The sequence below is a fragment of the Oryctolagus cuniculus genome, chromosome 10 (assembly GCF_964237555.1).
Source record: "Oryctolagus cuniculus chromosome 10, mOryCun1.1, whole genome shotgun sequence".
NCBI lineage: Eukaryota > Metazoa > Chordata > Mammalia > Lagomorpha > Leporidae > Oryctolagus > Oryctolagus cuniculus.
This window is the reverse complement of record NC_091441.1, coordinates 28,416,611-28,428,855: the sequence shown is the minus strand read 5'-3', so window position 1 is coordinate 28,428,855 and position 12,245 is coordinate 28,416,611.

Below are 12,245 nucleotides of genomic sequence, written 5' to 3'. Positions count from 1 at the left end.
ATAAATATATATTTGGCCTTCATCCCCTGGCACATAGCTCCTAAAACCCTTGGGTTCCAAAGTGATGTGTCATTTTGTGTGTTAGTGACTGATGGCTGGGGGGTCTCCTGGAAGCCTCAGGAAGGGGGACTGGTTCCACAGGAGCCAGTCACATGATTGGGGTGTTGGAACTTTCTTTTTTAAAATATTTGTTTATTTAGCTGAAAGGCAGATTTACAGAGAGAAGGAGAAACAGAGAGCAAAAGATCTTCCATCTGCTGGTTCACACCCGAAATGCTTGCAACAGCCAGGGCTGGGTCAGGCTGAAGCCAGGAGACTTGGATTCCACCTGGGTCTCCCATGCAGGTGCAGGGACCCAAGCACTTGGGCCATCTTCTGCTGCTTTCCCAGGCACACAAGCAGGGAACTGGATTGGAAATAGAGCAGCTGGGACTTGAGCCGGTGCTCATGTGGAATGCCAGCATTGTAGGCAGTGGCTTAACCTGCTGTGCCAAAATGATGATCCCTGGGACTTTTTTTAAAGATGTATTTTATTTATTTGAAAAGCAGAGTGATGGGGGTCGGGTGGAGAGAGACAGAAAACCAAAGAGGGATGATCAGGAATAGAATTAATACAGGATTTCTGACATGTAGAGTGACCTGAACAGGACGAGCTGGCTGTGTCCTGGCAGTCAGTGCCTTCATTACATGCATTCAACTAACATTGCTGGCAAGGTGAACCTACCCGAGACCTGTGGCTGGAGGATCTGCTGGGTGGGATGGAAGACCTCAGAGGTAGAAGCTGTCCTTCTCAGAGGCTGTGCACAGTGGACATTACGGAGCCCACTTCACCCTGCTTAGAAATCTATGCCCCCAGAATGCCCCCTCATTCCCAGGGAAAGTCTGCTGGGGAGCGGAGGTCAAGACTGGGGAGCGGAGGTCAAGATGACAGCAGCTCTTGTTCCCACGTGGATGTGCCCTCTAGGGCTCCAAAGAGACATTTCTTAGTGCAGATAAGGAGACTGACCGTCCAGTATCTGTTGGCAGGTCACAGCCCACGCTGGCTGGCATTGCAATTGTGCCCAGCTACATTCTATCCCGGCTGGTCACCCGAGGGTGGGCCCTTGTCCATTTGGAAGCCTTAGGCCAATGAGCTGGAGTTAACATCTCACTCCACTACTCACTGCCCTTAGAAAAAACTCCCTTGTCTCTCTGATAATTCTTTTGTGTGTAGTTGAAATTACGCCAAATGTTATCAGTTCTAGGACAACGTGTGTAACTTCACATGGATGATAAGGGCTTGTTTAGTTATTTGATGAATAGAATAACTATTACATTCTCTATGATTTTCTTTTCTTTTCTTTCTTTCTTTTTTTTTTTTTTTTTTTTTTGACAGGCAGAGTGGACAGTGAGAGAGAGAGACAGAGAGAAAGGTCTTCCTTTGCTGTTGGTTCACCCTCCAATGGCCGCCACAGCCAGCGTGCTGCGGCCGGCGCACTGCGCTGATCCAAAGGCAGGAGCCAGGTGCTTCTCCTGGTCTCCCATGGGGTGCAGGGCCCAAGCACTTGGGCCATCCTCCACTGCACTCCTGGGCCACAGCAGAGAGCTGGCCTCGAAGAGGGGCAACCGGGACAGAATCCAGCGCCCCGACCAGGACTAGAACCCGGTGTGCTGGCGCCACAAGGCAGAGGATTAGCCTAGTGAGCCACGGCACTGGCCTCTCTATGATTTTCTAACCTGAAGTCAGACAGACCTGAGTGAGTGCCTTTCTATCAGTGTAGTTATCTAGTTATCCTTCTGAAAGGAGTTTGGATTCCTATGGAGCAAGGACCGAACCATGGGTCAAAGTTGTCCTTTTGAATCCTGGTTTAGCTGACACACAGTTAAGGCTTTGCTTGTTCATCCTCTATTAGAAAGAACTGTGATTTGAAGGAAACAGGAAGTGTGTGTGTGTGTGTGTGTGTGTGCGCGTGCGCTCAAGTGCATACATGTCCTATGGGGATGTGGAACCGGTCTACTTTCTTGGCTTTTCTCCCACTGTACCAGCCGGCCTGGTTTGTTCATTTCTCTCCCTGTGCCTCTGTGCTTTTGTGTCTGTTGATGTCCCTGTCCAGAAAGCTTTGTTCATCTCATTTAATGAACAAAGCACCAACTATGGAGTTGCGAAGCTGGCTCCAGCCCTGGTTCTGGCTGGATAACATTGGTCAAAGCACACCTCCCTTTCTGATGCATGGCAGAAATATTTTCTGGATGGAGGGAAGACCTACCGCACTGGATGCTGCAGAGAGTAAACAATACAACAGAAGTTAAAGCAAAATTCTTTCTGGACCCCTATCCATCATCCATGCCCAGGCCAAAGCTCTGAGATGCTCCAGCTCACAGTGACTGCTGTCCCCAGCTCGGTCACTTCTCCAGCCACCTACGGCTTTGCTTGTTGGTGATCTATTTACGTCTTGTGCTTTTTGCCCCTAAGCTCTTTTTCTGCTCTTTTGAACCCTTTCAATGACCTACGCGATGGCTTAATCATCACTGCATTCCGCACATCTTTGTGGGCTGCCTACTTGATGGAAACTGGGGTATGTGGAAGGAGGCTTATTTTAAAGGGACCACCCCACACAAGGACCTTAGGTTTGAAACCATTTTGTGCTCTCTTTCACGGTGGAATGAAGAATGAATAACGCATTCTGAACGGATAATTCAGTGTGTCATGCATTGGAGACAGAGAAAAAGAGGGTATCTATACATGTCATTTTCAATCATCTTGCCTTGAATCGCCTGGTTTTATTTGATCAAACAATAAAAGCTGGGGGAAACGGCCAAACCTATTATTTGCGTCTCGGAAACAAAGTAACAGGCTGAGTGACGTCTTCACCCAGCAGACTTGGTTGGCTCCGGAAGCCACAACCAGTCACTGAATCAAGGCAAATAGGATCATACCCCTGGAGGAAATGCCATGGTGACATCTTTATTTTTGTTTTATTATTGAAGGCGAAGGGTAAAGAAAGACCACAAGGAAGGGCTGGGAGCAAAGAAACCCGGCAGCTGATGCTCAAGGGCCGTTCCTGGCGTCCAGGATGGTGGTGGCCTCGCCCCACCTGCGGAGAGAGGCTCCCAGAGCTGCCTTCCTCCCAGCTCTGCCCCCAGAGTGTGAGGTCAGTGTCCGTCCCCCAGGAGAGTGATTCTGGGACGCTGCCCTTTCCCCAGTGAGCAGCAAACATGGCCTCACCTCTGCCTTTGCCAAGTCCGGGCTCACAGAGGCCCTCTAGCCCTGGGGTGTGAAAGTTCTCCGGCAAACAGAACCTACACACATGAAGGGACACATTTCTTTAGGGCACTGGCTCACATGATTGTGGCTATGCAAGTCCAAAGCCTGCAGGGCAGATGGGCAGGCTGGGGACGGGGAAGAGCTATAGCTGCAGCCCAGGGGCCCTCAGAGGAGGTCGATTGAAATGTTAACCTCATTAAGAAAAATACCTTCACCAAAACGCCCAGAACTGGGGCCCTCCCTGCCACACTGACACTTGCAATTATCCACGTGCCTGAGATGGATGGTGGTTCCACAGCAGAGCTGACTTTTAAGGGGGAGCAGCTGCTGCTTCTGTTTTAAACTAGTTCCCTTTCTGGGACTGGTGTTGTGGTACAGGGGGTTAAGCCATTGTCTGCAATGCTGGCATCCTATATGAGTGCAGGTTTGAGTCCTGGCTACTCCATTTTCAGTCCAGCTCCCTGCTAATGTGCCTGGGAAAACAACAGAAGATGGCCCAGGTGCTTGGGCCCCTGCTACCCATGTGGGAGACCTGGATGGAGTTCCAGGATCCTGGCTTCAGCCTGGTCAAGTCCCAGCTCCAACCCCAGCTATTGTGGCCATTTGGGGAGTGAACCAGCAGCTGGAAGATCTCTCCCCCAGCCCTATAACTCTGTCTTTCAAATAAAGTAAATATATTTAAAAATAAACAAATAAATAAAAATTCCTTTTCCTTTTCCAATATGATTTATTTACTTATATACTCAAACAGAAATACAGGCACATGGTAAATAATTCAAAACATATATAGGGAACACAGGAAAAGTGAGTCTCCTTCCTACTCCTTAATGGTCTCCTGATAATTCTTCCTAAAATATTATATGACTCTCTAAGCATTTTCCCTTCAAAACTGTAAGGAATGGTAAACTCCCCCCTCTTCACATGCTTTTCTATACCTTACATTTTTCTCTACTTAATAAGAAAAACTGGAGTTTTTTTTTTCTCTATCAGCCCACATTGACCTACTGTGGTCTTTTCAGTGGGCACGTAGTATTCCACAGTGCATTTCCGTGGTCTCCACTCGGTTGTTGCTGAAAACCTTGCTGCAACCAATGTGCGTGCACAACTGGTGTTGAAGCAACCCCTTTTCTGGTTTATACCCGTGACTTCCCAAATGCATCCTAAAAAACCAGATGCTGTCCTGCTTTCTTCCCCAACCCTCCAGGTCCCTCCTGCCTCGCCTCTCCTGCAGGCTAACGCTCTCCTTCCAGTAAGAAGCTAAGCTGCCTTCGGTTTCCTAAGGCTCCAGTGAATGGCACAGTGTCTGCCTGTGTGTCTCTATGCCACCCTAAATGCGGTTCTTCAAACACAGCCGGGCTCACGCTTCGTTGCAGGGAGCATGTGCATTGTCCTGAGCTTATTTCAGAAGCAGCAGCATTCACATTCAAATTTCTCCTGGCACTCGGCTGCAGTCAGACTGACCAAGGAGAATCAACTGCGGGCGGACAGGTCTCGACAGTGCTCTCGCCTGGCACAGGGTTTTTGTGGGCTGCAATCCTGTCACCAGGCGGGCGGACATCCCTGTCACCCCATGGCAGGTCCCGTGGGAGGCTGTGAAAGATGGGGAAGGCTGGGCCAACTCCAGGTCCTGGAAATGAGTTCTGGTGCTCAAATGCCTGCACCATGCGACAAAGAGAGGGGCAGAGGGTGGGAGAAAAGGTTACAGAGACCGTGCTGCCCAGCTCTGCTTTTCCTTTTTCTTTTTTTTTTTTTCCTTTTTCTTTTTTTCCCTGTCTGGCAGGTTCATTCCCCAAATGCCCACAACAGCTGGGCCTGCACCAGAGCTGAAGCTGGGAGGGGCAAATTCAATCCGGGTCTCAGGTAATGAACCCATCACCCGCTGTCTCCCATGGGCTGCATTAGCAGGAAGCTGGAGTTGCGATCAGGAGCTGGTGATTGAATCCAGGCACCCTGAAATGGGGTATGGGTGTCTTAATTGCTAGGCTAAATGCCCACCCTCCAGCTCTGCTTTTAAAAGAAATGAGGGGCGCTGGTGCTGTGGCATAGTGGATAAAGCCGCCGGCTGCAGTGCTGACATCCCATATGGGTACTGATTCTAGTCCCGGCTGCTCCTTTTCTGATCCAGCTCTCTGCTATGCCCTTGGAAAGCAGTAGGACATGGCCCAAGTCCTTGGGCCCCTGCACCCACATGAGAGACCCAGAAGAAGCTCTTGGCTCCTAGCTTCATATCAGCGCAGCTCCTGCCGTTGTGGCCATCTGGGGAGTGAACCAGAAGATGGAAGACTTTCTCTCTCTCTCTCTCTCTCTCTCTCTCTCTCTCTGCCTCTGTCTCTTTATAACTCTGCCTTTCAAATAAATAAATAAATACATCTTAAAAAAAAAAAAGAAAATTAGGATCTAGAGCCAGCTTACTGGAAGCTGGCTCTGGGCTATTTCCATTAGCCTGGTGGTCCTAACCCTTTTGAGATCAACAAATTCCTTTGAGAATCTGATGAAAGCTCGGGCTCTTCTTCATAGGGAAATGAACATAGGGGTGGTCCCAGGACATTTTGGATACACCGTGTGCTTCCGCTCAGAGTCAGATACAATGATGTTGAAAGGTTTTCTCTCCAAGGGTGATACAAATGCCAAGCATCGTTATTTTCTTCTTCTGCATTGCTCAGGTCAAAATATTCCTTCACTGACCTCTCTTTAGCTGATGGCTTTGACATCATCACATATCTGGGCAGTCAGAATGTGGTGATTGGGTAGAAGCCCATTCACTGGAGGGAGACAGGTGTTCCCACCACGCTGGCCAGGAGTGTGGACATGTTTGAGTTCCCCGCAGCTCTGATAAGGTTTCTTCCTCTCCCACTGGGTGGCAGGCATCCAGGTGAATTGGCCACACTGAAAGTTCTGCCCTGGCCTTTCTTCCATTGGCTCACAGAGACCTACTACCCACTTGAGGGTGCTTCCAGCAGAATGGAGACCAGCAGGTGCAAGATGTGAAAGGGCCTATTTTGTCTCTCAGGAAAGGACTTTACCTCCCCATGCCTGTTAAACAGTATGTAATATCATCTGCTCCCCCTTTGCCAGAGTGAAATGCTTATTATGTAAACATTTGTTATTATCATACACAGGCAGGGGTGGGCGTTTGGTGCAGTGATCAAGATGATGTTTGGGACACCCACATAACAGAGTACCTGGGTTCAAGTCCTGGTTCTGCTTCTGATCCAACTTCCTGCTAATGTGCACCCTGGCAGGCAGCAGGTGACAGCTCACGTACTCGGGCCCCTGCTACCTACATGGGAGACCTGGATGGAGGTCTTAGCTCCTGGGTTTGGTCTGACCCAGACCCAGCTGTTGGGGCCGTTTGGGGAGTGAACCAGCAGATGGAAGATCTCTGTCTTCTGACATTTTTCTGTTGCTATAACTGAATACACAGCCCCAGTAATTTATAAGGACTAATGGTTTACTCAGTTCATCGTTCTGAAGGCAGGGAAGTCCAAGACTGGGCAGCCACACCCAGCAGGGTCCTCCTCGCTGGCGGAGAAGGGTCTACAGTGTCCCGAGGTGGTGCAGGCTCTCACGTGGCGAGATGAAGATAGCTCAGGTCCCTCCTGTTCTTCTTATAGAAAAGCCATCATTTTTTTTCTTAAAGTTTTGTGCTTCCTCCTGCTTGCCTGCTGTCAAAGGACAAAAGAACAAAAGTAACAAAGGAGTCACAGGGAAAACTCACAAGTGGCCAATAGTGCTGGGCACTTGGTTTCTCATCTGCATTTGCAGTCACTTGTTCATGCTCTGTGTCATGGCGTGTGCACTGATGAAGCCTCACATGTTGAAGCAGCACACGGCAGCTACATACACAGCTTTGTGCGAGATCATGATTTACGTGAGAGGACAAGACACTGTAACATTGAATGCTCTTTAGCCTGAAGTGCCAGGAGGTTCAGGAACTCTCCTTTCTATGTTAAAAGATGTATTGGTTTTTATTTGAGAGAGAGAGAGAGAGAGAGAGAGAGAAATATTCCCCATCCCATCTGCTGGTTCACTCCCTAAATGCCCACAATAGTCAGACCTGGGCCAGGCTGAGGCCAGGAGCCAGGAATCCCATCTGGGTCTCCCACACGGGAGCAGGAATGGAAGCAGACTGTTTGGTGCAGTGATTAAGACACTACTTGGGGGCTGGTGCTGTGGCGCAGCGGGTTAAAGCCCTGGCCTGAAGTGCCGGCACCCCATATGGGCACCGGTTCAAGACCCGGCTGCTCCACTTCTGATCCAGCTCTCTGCTATGGACTGGGAAAGCAGTAGAAGATGGCCCAAGTGCTTGGGCCCCTTCACCCGTGTGGGAGACCTGGAAGAAACTTCTGACTTAAGATTAGCTCAGCTCCGGCCGTTGCGACCTTCTGGGGAGTGAACCAGCGGATGGAAGACCTCTCTCTGTAACTCTGTCTTTCTTTCTTTCTTCATTTTTTTTTTAAAGATTTATTTATTTATTCGAAAGACAGAGTTATACGGAGAGAGGAGAGGCAGAGAGAGAGAGAGAGGTCTTCCATCCACTGGTTCACTCCCCAGATGGCCGCAAGGGCTAGAGCTGCGCCGATCCAAAGCCAGGAGCCAGGAGCTTCCTCCAGGTCTCCCACACGGATGCAGAGGCCCAAGGACTTGGGCCACCTTCTGCTGCTTTCCCAGGCCATAGCAGAGAGCTGAATCAGAAGTGGAGCAGCTGGGTCCCGAACCGGCGCCCAAATGGGATATCGGCACTGCAGGCGGCGTCTTTACCTGCTATGCCACAGTGCCAGCCCCAACTCTGTCTTTCAAATAAATAAAATAAATCTTAAAAAAAAAAAGTACTTGGGATGCCCGCATTCCCTATCAGAGAGCCTGGGATTGAGTCCTGCCTCTGCTTTTTTTTTTTTTTCTTTTTTTAAGATTTGTTTATTTATTTGAAAGGCAGAGTTATAGAGGGGCAGAGGCAGAGAGAGAGAGAGAGAGAGAGAGAGAGAGAGAGAAAGATTCTCCATCTACTGGTTCACTCCCCAGATGGTGGCAACAGCCGGAGCTGTGCTGATCCAAAGCCAGGAGCCAGGAGCTTCTTCCTGGTCTCCCACATGGGTGCAGGGGGCCAAGGATTTGGGCCATCTTCTACTGCTTTCCCAGGCCATAGCAGAGAGCTGGATAGGAAGTGGAGCAGCTGGGACTTGAACTGGCGCCCATATGGGATGCCTGCACTGCAGGCGGCAGCTTTCCCTGCTATGCAACAGCACTGGCTCCCTGCCTCTGCTTTTGATCCAGCTTCCTGCTAAGGTGGCTGGGAGGCAGCCAATGATGACTAAAGTACTTGGGTTCATGTGGAAGATCCAGATTGAGTCCCAGGCTCCTGGCATCAGCCTTGCTCAGCTCCAGCTGTTGCAGGCATTGGGCAGTGAACAAATGAAGATCTCTCTCTCTCTCTCTCTCTCTCTCTGGCTCTGGCTCTATCTCTCTGGTTTTCAAATAGATGAAAATAAATAAAAATAAATATTAAAAAGTGGACCATATTGGATAAAATTTAATTTTTCTTTTCAGAGAGCTTTGGGAATGCCCAGAGCATATAAAAACATGCTTAACAGGGTCATGGCTGTCATTTGGCCACTGTCGCTGGCCTGCTGTCCCCTTCTGTGGAGGAGACGGAGACAGGGTCCTTGCTGGTGGTGCTGCAGTGCTTGGCTGGGACTCTCAGTGCTGTGTTGGTGAGGGTGCTCTCCTGGCAGGTGCCATCCTTGGGCCTGCCCAGGGTCTTCGAGTTCTGGGCTGAGCTCATCAGTGGCCCCTTGGCTTTTGCATGTAAGACTAGTTGGAGGAGATTATTCATCTGGTGAATTAAAATAACACCCTGAGCTAAACCACTCTGGGTATTGTTTTGCGGGGGAGGAGGAAGATGTGAGTGAAGTGTGACCACCATTCCCTGAGTCTTATCCCTTAGGTCAATCGATAAGGTGGCCACTTGCCCTGTACTGCCTGTCCTCAGAGAAAGGTGACAGGCCTGACTGGTTCCTCAGATGAATTCCTTCAAGCCACCCTGAACTGATTTAAACCTAATGTTTCACCCGCTCCTTGCCTGTGTACGGAGGAGAAGAGTCAACTATGCATGAACCACATGGATGAAGTTGCTTGAAAATGCCTTTCTCCAAAAAGAATTTTAATTACTTTATATTTTACATTCCAAATGGCGTGTACATTTTTGGGATTAACATGTTCATGGGGTATGGTGTGATATTGCAAGACACTTACTGGGCGTATACTGATCCAATCACAGTAATTCATGTTTCCATTTCCTTATCACTTCTGTATGTTTGAAGATTTGAGCGCCCTCCCTCTAGTTCTTCACAGCATAGAGAATGGGCTGTCATGACCTGCAGTCACCCCACTGTGCTGTGGGACCCTGGGACATGCTCTGTCTACCCCGCTATGTTGGGGTGCTCATTAGCCACCCTCACTCCATCCCCGCGCGTTTCCAGTGTCTACCAAGGAGAATCACTCACTTCCGTTAGGTGTCTTCTGAGTGGGAGAATCCAAGGAACTGGAGCTCGTGATCTGCAAGGGGACAAAACAGAAAACGTAAAGAGACCCCAGCAAACCTCCCCAAGGCCGCCTCAGCACGCAGAGGTGCCGAGGTCACACTGCAGACGGAGGTGTGCCCGTGGGCTCAACCACCCGCCTCCGTCCCCTCTGATGCTTCCCAAGCTGCATTCCTGGGGTATTCTGGTTCTCGCTAAGTTCTTTGTGGAGTAAAAGTTCTGTGATCAAATCAACCTAGCGAAAGCTGAAGCCTCTGTCGCCTTGTTGGAGTTGTACAACACACTGCATTTATGGAGTCACTCAGCAAACATTCTATGAGCTCGTTCTAGGTGCCAGGCTTTCTGCTGGGCTCCGGGAGGAAGAGCGAACCCAGTCCCTGCTTTCACAGCAGCAAGACGGATGTGAGTCCAGGAGCCCAGCAAATAATGTCTAATGATGAAGCAAGGTCATTTCTACAAAGGAAGGGGACATGCTTATAGGACACTTAGGTCAGGGGGCCAAGGGAAGGCTGCTGAGGACAGGATCCAGATGAGCAGCTGAGGCCCGAGGAGACTAAGTCAAAGGCCGGAGCAGGAGGCTTTAAATGCCCAACAGAGATAGGCTGTGAGCCACACTGTAATTAGAATTTCTCCAGATGGGACCGGCGCTGTGGCATAGTGGGTAAAGCTGCCGCCTGCAGTGCTGGCATCCCATATGGGCACCGATTCGAGTCCCGGCTGCTCCACTTCCAATCCAGCTCTCTGTTATAGCCTGGGAAAACAGTAGAAGGTGGCCCAAATCCTTGGGCCCCTGCACCCACATGGGAGACCCAGAGGAAGCTCCTGGTTCCTGGCTTCAAATCAGCGCAGCTCTGGCCATTGCCACCATCTGGGGAGTGAATCAGGGGATGGAAGACCTCTCTCTCTCTCTCTCTCTCTCTCTCTCTCTGCCTCTCCTCTTCTCTCTCTATATATAATTCTGACTTTCAAATAAAAAAAATCTCAAAAATAAAATAAATAAGAATTTCTCCAGCAAACACATCACAAGCAGTAAAAAGAAATAGTTGAAAATAATTTTCATACAAGTTGAGCATGCTCAGAGCAAAAATCCCAAAGCGGAAATGGTCCCAAATCTCAGACTTCCTGAGTACCAGCACAATGCCACAACTGGGAAATTCCATGCCAGGAAGCTTTGTTTCATGCACAGAATTATTAAAAACGTCATACGATGTTACCTTCAGGATATGTGAGTAAGGTGTACATGAAAGAAATTCATTTTGTATTTAAACTTGGGTCCCATCCCCAAGATATCTCATTAGGTATTTGCAGATATTCCAAAACCCGAACCCCCTAAAAAATCTGAAATCTAAAATACTTCTGGTGGCAGGCATTTTGGACAGGGGATACTCAACTGGAAATATATTTTACCTAGCTCGGTATATCCAGAAGAGTGTATTTCCACATGTAGTCAACATAAAAATGGCGAATGTGATATTTCCTATTTTTGGTGCCATTGCTGTTAGTCTTCAAAGTCTGGTGTGCATTCCATACCTACAGCAAGTCTCAGTTTAGACTCACCACGTTTCACGTGCTCAATAGCACAGGTAGATTGAGGGGAGGGCAGATGGATGTAGAACTGACAGCAAGGCCAGTGTGGCAGGAAGACAGGGAAGGAAGGGTGTGGATGAGATGGGTGCTGCCTTCCCCGTGGGCTGGCCCTGGAGGGGCTTCTAGGCTCCCATATGGGATGCCAGCGTAACAGTCGGCAGTTTTAACTGCTACACCACAGCGCCAGGCCCGATGTGTTTATTCTTATCTTTATAAAGCATCTACAAGTAAATGGGAAGTTACCTATGTGGTGCTGTGGACTGCATTGTGACCTCCAACATATACTGAAGCCCCAATCCCTGATGTGATGGTCTGACCACCCCTGGATATCCACAGGTGGCTGCTCCCAAGACCACTGCCCCATACCAAAATCCATGGATACTCCAGTCCCAGCTATACAATGGCATAGTGTTTGAACGTAATCTTTGCATATCCTTCCACAGACTAAATCATTTCCAAATTACTTATAATACCCAATATAATGTAAATGTTATAAAAGTAGCTGTTATACTGCATTCTCTAGGGAATAATGACAAGAAAACCATCTGCACATGTTCAGTACAATTTTTTTCAAGTAAGTTTCATACAAGGTTGGTTGAGTCACAGCTGTGGAACCCATAGGTGCAGCCCACGGATGTGGAGGGCTGACCGTGCTTGGAAAGACCTCTGGGAGGTCATCAAGTTTCAGTGTTATGGGTGTTTCAAGTTATGGGTGCAGGGCCCTGGGATGGAATTATTGTTGTCAAGGGAAGAGATGCGAGAGCTTTCTCTCTCTCTGCAGTGCGAGGACGCTATGAGAAGGCAGCCATCTAGAAACCTGAGAAAGGGCCCTTACTAGAACCCGGCCATGCTGGCACACACAGCTTGGACCTCTA